Source organism: Artibeus jamaicensis, unplaced genomic scaffold (assembly GCF_021234435.1).
Source record: "Artibeus jamaicensis isolate MK-2021 breed Jamaican fruit bat unplaced genomic scaffold, CSHL_Jam_final contig_475, whole genome shotgun sequence".
NCBI lineage: Eukaryota > Metazoa > Chordata > Mammalia > Chiroptera > Phyllostomidae > Artibeus > Artibeus jamaicensis.
The window spans coordinates 4681756-4694258 of NW_026521852.1; the positions used below are offsets into that span (position 1 = coordinate 4681756).

At 43.8% G+C, this 12503-nt stretch overlaps 1 protein-coding gene across 6 annotated transcripts in view; it reads right to left on the reverse strand.

Moving 5' to 3' along the window:
• ATP2B4 (ATPase plasma membrane Ca2+ transporting 4) overlaps positions 1-4776 on the reverse strand; it is a 98058-nt gene extending 93282 nt beyond the window's left edge. For all 6 annotated transcript variants that reach the window (XM_053667925.1, XM_053667924.1, XM_053667929.1 and 3 more), the window contains exon 1: positions 4686-4776. The gene's annotated coding sequence lies outside the window, so the exon portion shown is untranslated. The remainder of the gene's footprint in view (positions 1-4685) is intronic.
• Positions 4777-12503: the final 7727 nt, after the last annotated feature.

Consider the following 12503-nt stretch of genomic DNA (forward strand, 5'->3'; position numbering starts at 1 on the left):
TAAAAAATTCCTAGAATTAATTCTTTTCTTGTAGAATAATCAAGTTGATACAATTAGGTTCATTGTCTTTGCTATGGTTGGCTTTAGGGTTTGCTTTTTTTCCCTCTTTCTTTTGCATCTAATTTCACTAGTGATTATGTAAAATATTTACCTGCTTCAAAAATCAAAACTGCCTGAAATCAGATATAATCACTTTTACTCCCATATAATCAAATGGGACTAAAGTTTTACTCCCATTCCTACCTCCTCTACCCTGTTCCCACCCACCCCCTATAGGTAACCATCTTAATTAATTTATGGTTTATCCCATCTGTATGCACACACACATGCACATGTCTGCAAACAATATTATTTCTCCTGCTTTCTCAACCCAAAGGTGGTAAGCTCATGCACTCTCTTGAATCTTGCTTTTTCCATTTAATAAGATATCCTAGAAAGGATGTCATAAGTTCATAGGGCTCCTATTCATTGTTTTTAGCCTCATAGCACTCAATTATATGGATGTACTGTTGTTCACTCAACCAGTCAATTAAGAATGGGCACTGGGTAGTGTCCAATGATCTCCTTTCCTGTTGTAAATATGCCTCAGGTAATCACCTTGTGCATAGGTCTTTTTGTGTTGCAAATGTGCATTTTTCTGGATAATTTCCTAGAAGTTGAGCCACACCACTGCTGGGTCAATGCATATGCTGTTTTGTTAGAATCTCCTCTCCTTAGGGACTGTACTGGTTTGCACTCCTGGCATTGATTTCACAATCTAGGTGGATCTTGCTGTAGGTGCTCTGAGAGTTTCCCTGAGTCAACCTGAGGGTCTTTGCTTCCTCACCAATAAGACACTACCCCAAGCCCTCTGCCCTAGAGATCTGGCAAGAAGGCAAGAGTGAAGGTCTCTTGATTCCATTCCAGTTCATCTCCCTGAATTTCTTTACTTCACTTGCAAAACCAGAGCACACAGAAGTGCTCTGAAGACTTTAGCCAGACAGGAACTAGAGTGAGGAGAGGCAAAAGAGAGCAGGGTACTCTTGCCCCATGCCATCTATGTTCTCACCTCCCTTTTCTCTCCTTTGGCCTCTCCACTATCTCCCCCAACACAAGTTGCCTCCAACAGCTCCTTGACCGGGCTCTGGTTCTAACTAGATCCTGCCTGGCTTCCCTCCTCAACCCACCTTGGGTTGAACACAGAGGACTGGTATAGAGTGGAGGCAGAAGTCCAAAGTCCCTGGGATTTCTGTTTTAACATGTGCAGAGGAAATTAAGTCAGTGGAACAAGAATGGCTCATACAAGGAAAATAGGAAAAAGGAGACAAAGAGAGATGCTGGGAGAGGAAGCAGAGTACAAAACATTCCACACAAGCCTCTTGGACTCCAGCCCCAGTGCCTGCTTTATTGCTGTGACCGGTTCTATAGAAAGGGGAAATGAGTGGGGAAAGGATGCTGTCCCAGTTTGAGGAGGCCCAGGTGTTCTGCTTCCTCATGACCCAGAGGCCTTGCCTTTCTCAACCCTCTCTTCTTCTCACCCCTGCCCACCAAATACCAAGTGGGAACGACAGGGATCAATGCATGTCTGAGGAAGAGGGAACTGAAGAATTCCTCCAGGGAAGGCAGTGAGGCCCAGGGTAAGGCATTCATTCCTCTTCAAGGTCAAATCAAACACCTGGGTCATCCTTAGCCAAACATCCTTCTTAATTAATGTCCTGGAGGCCAAGAATGAACACCTTCCTTTCCTTCCTCCAAAGCTTGGTGGACTAGAATGCCTTAGACGAACACAGCTTATCCATCCATGTCTTCGGGTGCTGAGTCCAAGACCAGGAGCATAGAATAAAAGAGAAAAAGGCCCATTGGGGTGACTGAGTGAAGCTAAATTCTTGAATACAAAGCAATTTCCTGTGGAATTGCTGACAGGTGGCAGTTGGGTCAGTAACTGGGTTGGCCAGTCCTCTCTTCCTCTCAAGACCCTTCAGGCTGTGAGGGTGCGGAAAACGAAGGCTCGCCAATACCTTTGCTCAGGTACTTCACACCCCCCATCTTCTTCCAGCACTCACAAGTAGGGCAAACTCTTAACTGCTCTACTTATGCCCCTCACTGGGCCCTCCCGTTTTGACTTTCTTGTGATACCAAAGACCGTAGAGATCTGACAAGTCTGACTCAACCACACCCTCCCACTATTACTGTGGAAGCATCAGCCAGGATGACGTGAATTCCCAGGCTCCCCACAAATGCCACTTCCTTCTTCCAACAAACATTGACCAAGCGTTTTTTACGTCTTGGGCACTGTGCTAGGTGCGGGGAGTCCCGGAGACTAAACGGGCTGTGCTCCTTCGACTTGACCTTGAATTTAGTCTAGGAGGTGGACACTGGAAGGGGAAAAACTGAGGCTCCTTGATCAGCTCAGAGCTGCAGAAGCACGCGGGGAGCATCGGCGGAGTAAGCGGGCGGGGGGAGGGGCCGCGGGTTCGCAGCAACCGGGTCTAGCTTCGCAGCCCCCTGACCTAGGGCTGGAGGCCACGGAGCTGGCGCCTCAGTGCACGGTAAATAGAGAACCCTCCCCAAACCTACCATAATCTATTTCTAGTTAGAGCAATGAAAATAGGAAGGTGGGCTGCAGGGTGGGATAATGCACCTAGAAGGGCGGGGGCGTTGCGGACGAGGAGCAGCGTACCTCCTCAAAATGGTGGCAGGGAGGATGGGGCTCCAGTGCAGGAGTAAAGAAATGGGTTCCCCTTGCTCCTGGAGAACGAGGACTCGATCCTATCTTGAGTCTCCCGCCCACCGAGAAGGGTCCTCTTTCCCTTCTAGATCAGAATACAGGGACAGAGGGAGGGAGGAAGGGAGGGAGGGAAGAGCTTAGGGGTGCAATCAGGGCAACCATCCAACACCTCAAAACGAAAACTGAAGCCCCCAATTAAGCTCTCCTCCAAATCATTTGCTTCCTTCTTTCCAGTTTCTAAGCACTCGCTTTACCACTCCTCTAACCAAACTAGCTGGGGCAGAGGACAGGTGCTTCCTCTCCCCCTGACCTGACCCCTACAAATGTGTCGGCTTCAAGGTCCAGGACCCCCTCCCTCCCAGAGCTAGCTCCCCATGCCACCATCTCGTGCGAACGTGGGACCCTATAGCTCACTAGCCACCAGAGCCACCACCTCTTCCAGACCTCCGCCTACACAATATACCTCCCCCTATCCAGTCCCTCCTCACTGCTGGGTCCCTCTGCACAGCCTGGCCCAGCCAAAGAAGACCCTGCTCTCTTCCCTTCTTCCACATAAAGAGGGTCTGGAGCTGAGGGGGTTGGAGGGGAACCTCCACCTAGGAAGAGCAGAAGGGCAGCTTTGGGAGGGGCTCAACGAGGGAGGGGAGGATTTTAAGAGCGGAGGATCTCCACCCAGAGGAGGAGGTGGAGCTGTAGAATGGGATTTCACTTCCCCTCCCCCCTGCGGCGTTAGAGGAGGGCCCCCAAATTTCTTCTGCCATCCCTCCTCCCTAAACCAGCAGGCGCCGACCACGCGTCTGCAACTTAAGTAAATCCAGCAGGAATGCCCGGGAGAGTTGCCTCCGGCCAGCAGTGTTGCCACTAGCTCCCAGGATGAGGCTGGCCCCTCCGACATCCTCCACACCAACTAAGAGCGGCGAGTCAGTCACTGAGATGGAAGAGTGTGTGAGCCTGGACTCGTTTGGAGAGGAAGCCAGCCGGCCTCCTCAATCCCAAGAGCGAGCCAAGAATGGGAGTGAACGCGTGTGTGTGTGTGGGGGGGGGGGGAGGGACATGCAGGAGGCAAAATCCAGCCTTAATTTCTCCCTCTTCAGCCCCAAGACGCTCAGAGGCACTTCTCCCACGGATGCCTGCGACCAATCCCAAGGGCTAAACCACTCACAAGCTCCAATGTCACCAGTCTTAAAATTGCAAACTTTCCAACTTCACCCCTTCTTTCCTTTGGGACCAGAGCTACATGGGGTGGTGCTACCAGAGACACTCACACAGTTGGTTCTTGACACTTCGCACACACTCAAACAACAGTGGCACAGGGAACTCTCAGCTTTTTCCACAGCTAATTATAGACATGAAAATCTGAGGATGTTTTGCAAGTGGCAGAGAGAAACTGCTGAGGTTTCTCTACAAAGCCAAAGAAATTTAAGTTGTGCACTCCCCTTCTTCACTCTCAACTTCTCCTACTTCCACCCTCCCATCCCCCAGTGAGCCCATCTCCCAGTCCCCACAATAGCCCCTCATTGTGTAAGGTTTCTTATTCGGTTCTTTTTTCCCCCCCCCCATCTCTGTTCGGGGCTTTCGAGAAAGAGAACAGACGCGGAAAATATTTTTGCAAGTTTTCCATTCATCGTCTCATTCCCAAGCCAAGAGGGTGGGCAGGAGCGGATGGGGGCAATGAAATACTTGTTCCAAAAGCTCAGTTTGAATGTCCAAAGACAGTCCCTCCATTTCCCTACCCCCACGGCCCAGGAATGACAGAAACTAGGAAAAGAAAAACAAGTCACTTGTTTGATTATATTTCTCAGAACTGACTCTAAGAAAGAAATACAGTATCTAACAAATCTGTGCAACCCGCCAGCCAAATCCAGTAGCAAGAAATATGCCATAAAGAGAAAATTAATGGACTTTCAGAACCCATTGAGAGGAAAGAAAAACCAAAGTTTGCAAATCGCCCATCAATTCATTCTCTCTGCAAACCTACCTCTCTTTCTAGCAAAGATCCAGGCTTCTCGAAGCAGGAATCTCCCTCCGGGTTTCCATGGACGGGGTAGGGTGGGGATGACCACCCCCACCAGTCTCCCCAAAGTAGCAGCACGCGAGAGATACTGGTTTTGCTCTCTTGCCTTTTTTTTTCCTGCTACGGCCGGGGAGTGGGCCGGGTCTCCTCTCCTGGCCCTCCCAATGGGAAGGACCTCTCAGGTTCCGGAAAGAAAATAATGCAGGGGGTCTGGGCGGGTGTCTCTGGTCTCGCTTTCCTCGGAAGGATGGTTCCCCAGGAAGTTCGTGCTTCCCCCTCAATCCCCAGTTTTGGATGGTCTCAACTGCAGAGCTCTCTTAAGAAAACGCTTGTCATGACAACAGCTCCAGCCAACTCGGACAGACTCCAGTCGCCAGCTCTCCCTAGCAGTGCAGGGTGGAGCGAGAGCTGAAAGGGGGTGGGGCTTGGCTCGCGGCCAGAGCGGCACTCCTCCTTTAAGGTGGCCCAATGTGAACAGCGGCTGCGTCCTGGTTGTCTTAAGGGGGAATGGAGGAAAGGAAGGGGAGGAATCATTTCTCCTTTCGGGTTTCCTCTTCGCCTTTGCTCTCTCACTTGTTGAAAGGAAAGTAAGGTGCGGGGTGGAGGTGGGGAGTGGATGTGGGTAGCAGTCTTCAACCGTTGATGGGTGGAGGGAAAAAAAGGAAGCTTCTGCAGGCTGTTGGCTTCCTGCAGTTCTTAGGGCCTCTCAACCTCTTGCTCACTTAGACACAGGAACCAGAAACCAAGGTGTCTGTGGAAACTTGTAGCAATTCTTTTCACCCTCTGAATAGAGGGCTCAATGGAGAGGGAGAAGGAATTGCTTGGAATGCACACATGGGAACGCGCGTCGCTTGTACACAGGTCTTAGTACAGATTTCTGGTCCTTGTCCAGATTTCACACACACAATTCTGGGTCACATTTTGCTCCCTCTTGCCTCTATCCCCAAGAGGCACATCCAGAGCGTGTGATAGATAACAGCTGCCTATTTTTCAGACCTACTATGGGTGGGCTATGGCACCAAAATCTTTGTATGTACGGTTTCCTTTCTAATGCTGATGACAATCTTCAAAGGTGCTTATTATTTTCCTTAGTTCAGAGCTGAGAAAATTGAGAATCAGTGACTGGCCCAAGGTTACACACTAGATGAGCCGGGATGCAAAACCACATCAGAGGGACTCCAAGACTTCCTGTATTTTTCTGTACTTATCATACTCCAGCACACATTTTCATTTTAATTTGTAGAGTTAGACATCATGCACACTTATACACAACCTACAAAATGTAAATCACACCCCCCACAGTCACACACCTACCGGCTTTGCACAACAATGCCACCCACAGACTTTGCCTAGAATCTTATGGCTTTCAAATATAAGCATGCACCACAGCTGGTTCACACATAATGTCTTCAGTGAATGAGCTGTTCCCACACCTACCAGCATACATACTCACTTATATACATATGTTTATGGAAGGCAGGTTAAAGCTGCAAACTGCTGTGAGGAAGGTGACTCACCACAACTTCGAGAAGACTCCTCATTGATCCTCCCACCCTAACCCAACTTTTCACGCCACTAGGGCCTTCCTTTGCCGCTTGTCATCCCTGTCCAAAGTCAAAGAACAACATGCACACTGAGAAACAGAGTTGTGAATTAGACCCTGGGCACTGGTTTCCTTCTACCCTAGTACACTGGGGAAGGCCCAGTACCATATGATCATAGGAAGGATTAGCATCCTTCCTAGTTTCCTAACATTTGGGTCCTTTCTTTCCTCTCTTTACTTTCCAATCTTGCTATTTCTCAACAATGCAGCCACATCCTATTTCTGAGCTAGGGAAAGTGAAAAGTAAGGAAACTTGTGCCCTAACTGGTGTGGCTCAGTGGTTGGGTGCCATTCCACAAACCAAAAGATTGCCACTTAGATTTGGGTTAGGGCACATGGCATGGGTTGTGAGCCAGGTCCTCCTTGTGTGTGTGGGGGGTCGGTGCATGCAAGAGGCAACCAACAGATGTTTCCCTCCCTCTCTTTCTCTCTCCCTTCCCCTCTCTTTGAAAATAAATAAATAAATAAATAAATAAAATCTTTTTTAAAAAGTGAATGAACTTTTTGAAAAATGTTGTTCCCTGAAGTAGGGTAGATTTTTCTGACTGGACTTAAATACTTTAAAAAATTCTTATTTTTAAATTACAGCTGAGATACAATATTATTTAGTTTCAGGTGTACAACCCAGTGATTATACATTTATATAATTTACAAAGTGATCACCCCAATAAATCTAGTACCTATATGACACCATACATAGTTATTACAACATTATTGACTATAATTCCTGAGCTGTACTTATTTCCTATGCTGTACCACAACTAGACCGTAACTACCAATTTGTACTTCATAATCCCTTCTTTTCATTCATTCCCCCAAACCCTCTCCCATCTGGGAACCTGTAAAGTGTTCTCTGTACCTCGGAGTCTGCTTCTGGTCTACTTGTTTGTTTATTCTGTTTTTTCAGATTCTACCTGTAAGTGGATTCATATGCCATTTGGTTTTCTCTGATTTATTTCACTCAGCACAGTACACTCTAAGTCCATCCATGTTGTTGCAGATGACAAGATCTCTTTTAAGGCTGTCATTATCCACTATATATATTCATCACTTCTTCTTTACTCATTCTTCTATTGATGGACAGCTAGATAACTTCCATATCTTGGCTATTGTAGATAATGCTGCAATGAACATATAAATGTATTGGGTTGGCCAAAAAGTTTTTTTTTTCTGTAAAGTGGCTCTAGTAGTGCTTAGTTGTCTTTAACTTCATTCGAAGCAATTTTGTTAGATTGTATTGTACCAGCTGTCATATCAGCATGCATTTAAAAAAAACTAATCAAAATTGGTGAATTTTTGTGCAGCTATTTTAATATTGAAGATGGAAGAAGATACCAAACATTTTCAGCATATTATGCTTTAATATTTCAAGGAAGGTAAAAGTATGACTAAAGCTCCAAAAATGATTTATGCAGTATATAGAGAAGGTGCTATGACTGATCAAACATGTCAAAGTAATTTGCAAAGTTTCATGCTGGAGATTTCTTGCTGGACAATGCTCCATTGTCTGGTAGTCCAGTTGAAGTTGATAGTAATCAAACTGATATATTAATTGAGGACAATCAATGTTATACCACATGGGAGATAGCTGACTTACTCAAAATATCCAAATCAATAAAGTTATTGGTGAAAATAAAAAAATGTGTCTATTATTATACGGAAAAAACTAAACAGACATTCTGGCCAACACAATATACGTTTTTTCAATTTGGTGTTTTGGGTTTCTTCAGATGAAGACCCAGAAATAGAATTGCTAGGACCCTCTTTGTCTCTTGTTATAGTCATTGTTTTAGAATCCTTTTATGTATGGTATAAGAGTTGCTACCCCAGCTTTTGTGTGTGCGTTTCCATTTTCATGAAATATCTTTTCTATACTTTTCGGTCTGTGTGTATCTTTCTATCTGAAGCACGTCTCTTGTAGACAGCATATGTAGGGTCATGTTTTGTTTTCCATTCAGCCACCATATGTCTTTTGAGTGGATCATTTAAACTATTTACCTTTAAAATAATTGTCGATAGATATATAGTTATTGTCATTTTATTAATATTTTTAAATCTTTTCTTCATCTTAAAGAAGTCCTTTAACATTGTTTGTAATAGTGATTTGGTGGTGATGAACTCCTTAGCATTTTCTTGTCTGGAACACTTTGTATATGTACTTTGATTCTAAATGATAGTTTTGTTGAATAGAATAATCTTGTTTGTAGGTCCATACTTTTCATCACTTCAAATATTTTGTGGCAGTTCCTTCAGTTGAGAAATCAGCTGACAGTCTTGTGGGAGCTTCCTTGTAGGTAACTGTTTATTTTTCCTTTTTAATGAATTAATTGGGGTGACACTGTTCAATAAAATCATATAGATTTCAGGTGCACAATTTACAACACATTATCTGTACACTCTATAGTATGTTTACCACTCCAAGTCAAGTCTCTATCCATCACCATTTATGCCCCCTCTACCCTTCCGCAACTTCCTCCACCACCCCACTGTCCATCCCCTGGCAATCACCACACTATTGTCAGTGTCCACGATTTTTTTCTCTTTTTTGCTGAATTCCTTTCCCCACCCAGTCCCTCTTACCCCCACCCCAGACAGCCGTTAGCCTGCTCTCTGTCTGAATCTGTTTCTGTTTCTCATGTTTCTCATTTTGTTCATTAGATTCTACATATGAGTGAAATCATATGGTACTTATCTTTCCCTGACTAGCTTATTTCACTTAGCATAATGCTCTCCAAGTCCATCATGCTGTCACAAAGGGTAAGATTTCCTCCTTTTTCATGGCCAAGTAGTTCTCCATTGTGTAAATAAATGTTTTACAGCTTTTACTTACTTAATTAATTATTTTATGTTCTAGGCATAAGAACTATTATGTAGATAATTTGCAAATACTTTTTTCTTTTCATGGACATAACAATATCTTTTCTTCTACTATAAACAAAAATTCACAGAACTTTAATATAGTAGCTTTCATACGATAAGATCTAATGCTTTTAGCTCATCCAAGAATTAATGCAAAGGAAAATACAATGTTTCTTGCAGAAAGACTGGTGAAAGTTTAAAATATGTTTTTTAATGGTTATATGATTTCAAAAATAATTTTAAATTAATGTTCAAATATAGTTATCTCCATTTTCCCACCACCACTTTCCCCTTCCCTACCAACCCCCACTTCCCACCCTGAATCCTACCCCCACTTTGTCTTTGTCCATGGGTTCTTTATACATGATCTTTGATGATACTTTACCTTCTTTCTCCCATTATTTCCCTCTCCCCACTTTGGTTAATGTCAGTTTGTTCTTAATTTCAGTGTCTCTGGTTATATTTTGCTTGCTTATTTGTTTTGTTAATTAGGTTCCACTTATACGTGAGATCATATGGTATTTGTCTTTCACCGCCTGGCTTACTGCACTTAGCATTAATGCTCTCAAGTTCCATCCATGCTGTCGAGAAGGGTAGGAACTCCTTCTTTCTCTGAGTAGCATTCCACTGTGTAAATGTACCACAGTTTTTTTAATCCACTCATTTATTAATGGGCACCTAGGTTGCTTCCAGCACTTGGCTATTGTAAATTGTGCTGCTATGAACATTGGGGTGCATAGGTTCTTTAAATTAGTGTTTCAGGATTCTTAGGGTATAATCCCAGCAGTGGAATTGCTGGGTCAAAAGGCAGTTACATTTTTAGTTTTCTGAGGAAATTCCACACTGTTTTCCACAGTGGCTGCACCAGTCCTTATTCTTACCAACAGTGTACTAGGGTTGCCTTTTATCCACAACCTCACCAGCACTTGTTTGTTGATTTGTTTACGATGGCCATTCTGACTGGTATGAAGTGGTATCTCATTGTGGTTTTAATTTGTATTTTTCTGATGGCCAGTAATGCTGAGCATCCTTTCATATGTCTCTGGGCCTTCTGTATGTCTTCCTTGGAGAAGTGCATGTTCAGGTCCTTTGCCCATTTTTAATTGGATTGTTTGTTGTTGGAAACTGCGGTGCCTAGTTTCAGAAGCTGTAACCCCCCCAGGCTAAGGCTGAGTAAAAAGACCTTGGGACCATAAGCCACTAAGGAGACAAACCTTATCTTCTTGGCAGGGGCACCACCTCTGCCCCCTTTAATTCACCTTGCTTTGCCTGAGGCAAATGACTGGTTAACCAGTGATGGGTAAGATTCCTCAGGGAGGGAGGACCTAAGACAGGCATGGTCACAAAGGGGGCCATCAGGGAAGGACTTAGGGGGCTATACAAAAAGAGGTGATGGACCCTCTCCCCTCAGCTTTGACATAGCCTGAGTTTTCATTTTGTCTGTCAGGAGTCTCCTAATCTTTTGGCTCTTCGAATCTCCCACCTGACTTAAGCCTAAAATAACACTGGAGGCAGGTATGGACCTGTGCTGGAATGGACATTTTCCCAGAGTGATCAGGCCTAAGAATAGAATGCATAAAACCCTGTGAAAACTGCTCTGCTAAGAATGCCCTCAATTAAAAGATAAGTGTCCAAGCATAAAATGAGTTTGTTTCCCAAAGTTTCATGGCCCTTAGGCTATCTGACCCTGACTCAGAATAAGCCCTCACAGTTCTTTGAATGTTATCTATTGTTTGATCATTACTGTCTGACAATGATTGATTACGTATATGCCCTGTATTCCTATGCAAATTAAACCCAATAAAATCCCATGGAGGAACAGGCTCAAGGCCCTTTTCCTTTGAGAGACTGGCCATCTTTCCTCCCCAGGCAGATCATGTCTTGGTAGACTTTTTCTCATTCATGGTAGATGCAGGGTAGATGGTGAGGGGGGCTCAGCAGGTGGAGCCCCCCTGTCAGTTTGTCTTCCTGGTGTGGAGTCACGTGAGTTCTTTATATATTTTGGAGGTCAAACCCTTGTTGGAGATATCATTGGCAAATATATTTTCTTATACAGTTGGTTCTCTTTTCATTTTGTTAAAATTTTTTTAGGCATGCAAAAGCTTTTTATTTTGATGAAGTCCCATTTGTTTATTCTTTCCTTTATGTCCCTTGCTTTAGGGGACATATCGGTGAAAATATTGCTTCATGGACTATCTGAGATTTTCCTGCCTATGTTCTCCTCTAGGACTTTTAGTGTATCATGACTTATATTTAAGTCTTTTATCCACCTTAAGTTTATTTTTGTGTATGGTGTAAGTTGGTGGCCAAGTTTCATTTGTTTGCATGTAACTGTCCAGATGTCCCAACACCATTTGTTGAAGAGGATATTTTTACTTCATTTTATGCTTCTGCCCCCTTTGTCAAATATTATTAATTGATGATAGAGACTTGGGCTCTCTATTCTGTACCATTGATCTATGTGTCTGTTCTTATGCCAGTAACAGACTGTTTTGATTACTGTGGCCTTGTAACATAAGTTGATGTGAGGTATGGTGATCCCTACCACTTTGTTCTTCTTTCTCAAAATTGTTGTGGCTATTATATTTTATTAATTATGCTATTACAGTTGTCTCAATTTTTCTTTCTTTGCCCCCCTCCACCCAGCTCCCCCGCAACTCCCTCAGGCAATCCCCACACCATTGTTCATGTCCATGGGTCATGCATATAAGTTCTTTGGCTACTCCATTTTCTATATTGTACTTTATATCCCCATGGCTATTCTGCATCTCTTACTTGTGCTTCTTAATCCCCTCACCTCTCCACCCATTCTCCCCCTACCCTCTCCTATCTGGCAATCATCAATACACATTCCATATCCATGATTCTGTCTGTGTTCTTCTTGTTTGCTTAGTTTTTCAGATTCAATTGTTGATAGATATATATTTATTGCTATTTTATTGTGCATAGTTTTGGTCTTCTTTTTCTTAAATAAGTCCCTTTAACATTTCCTATAATAATGGTTTGGTGATGATGAACTCCTTTATTTTTTTCTTTTCTTGGAAGCTCTTTATCTGCCCTTCAATTCTGAATGATAGCTTTGCTGGGTAGAGTAATCTTAGTTTTAGACCCTTGCTTTTCATCACTTTGAATATTTCTTGCCAACCCCTTCTGGCCTGCAAAATTTCTTTTGGGAAATCAGCTAACGATTTTATGGAAACATCCCTTCCCCTTGCTCTAAAAATAAATACATAAAATATTTTTTTTTAAAAAAAGAAACTTCCCTTGCCCTGGCTGATGTAGCTCAGTGGACTGAGTGCAGGCCTGCGAACTACACGATC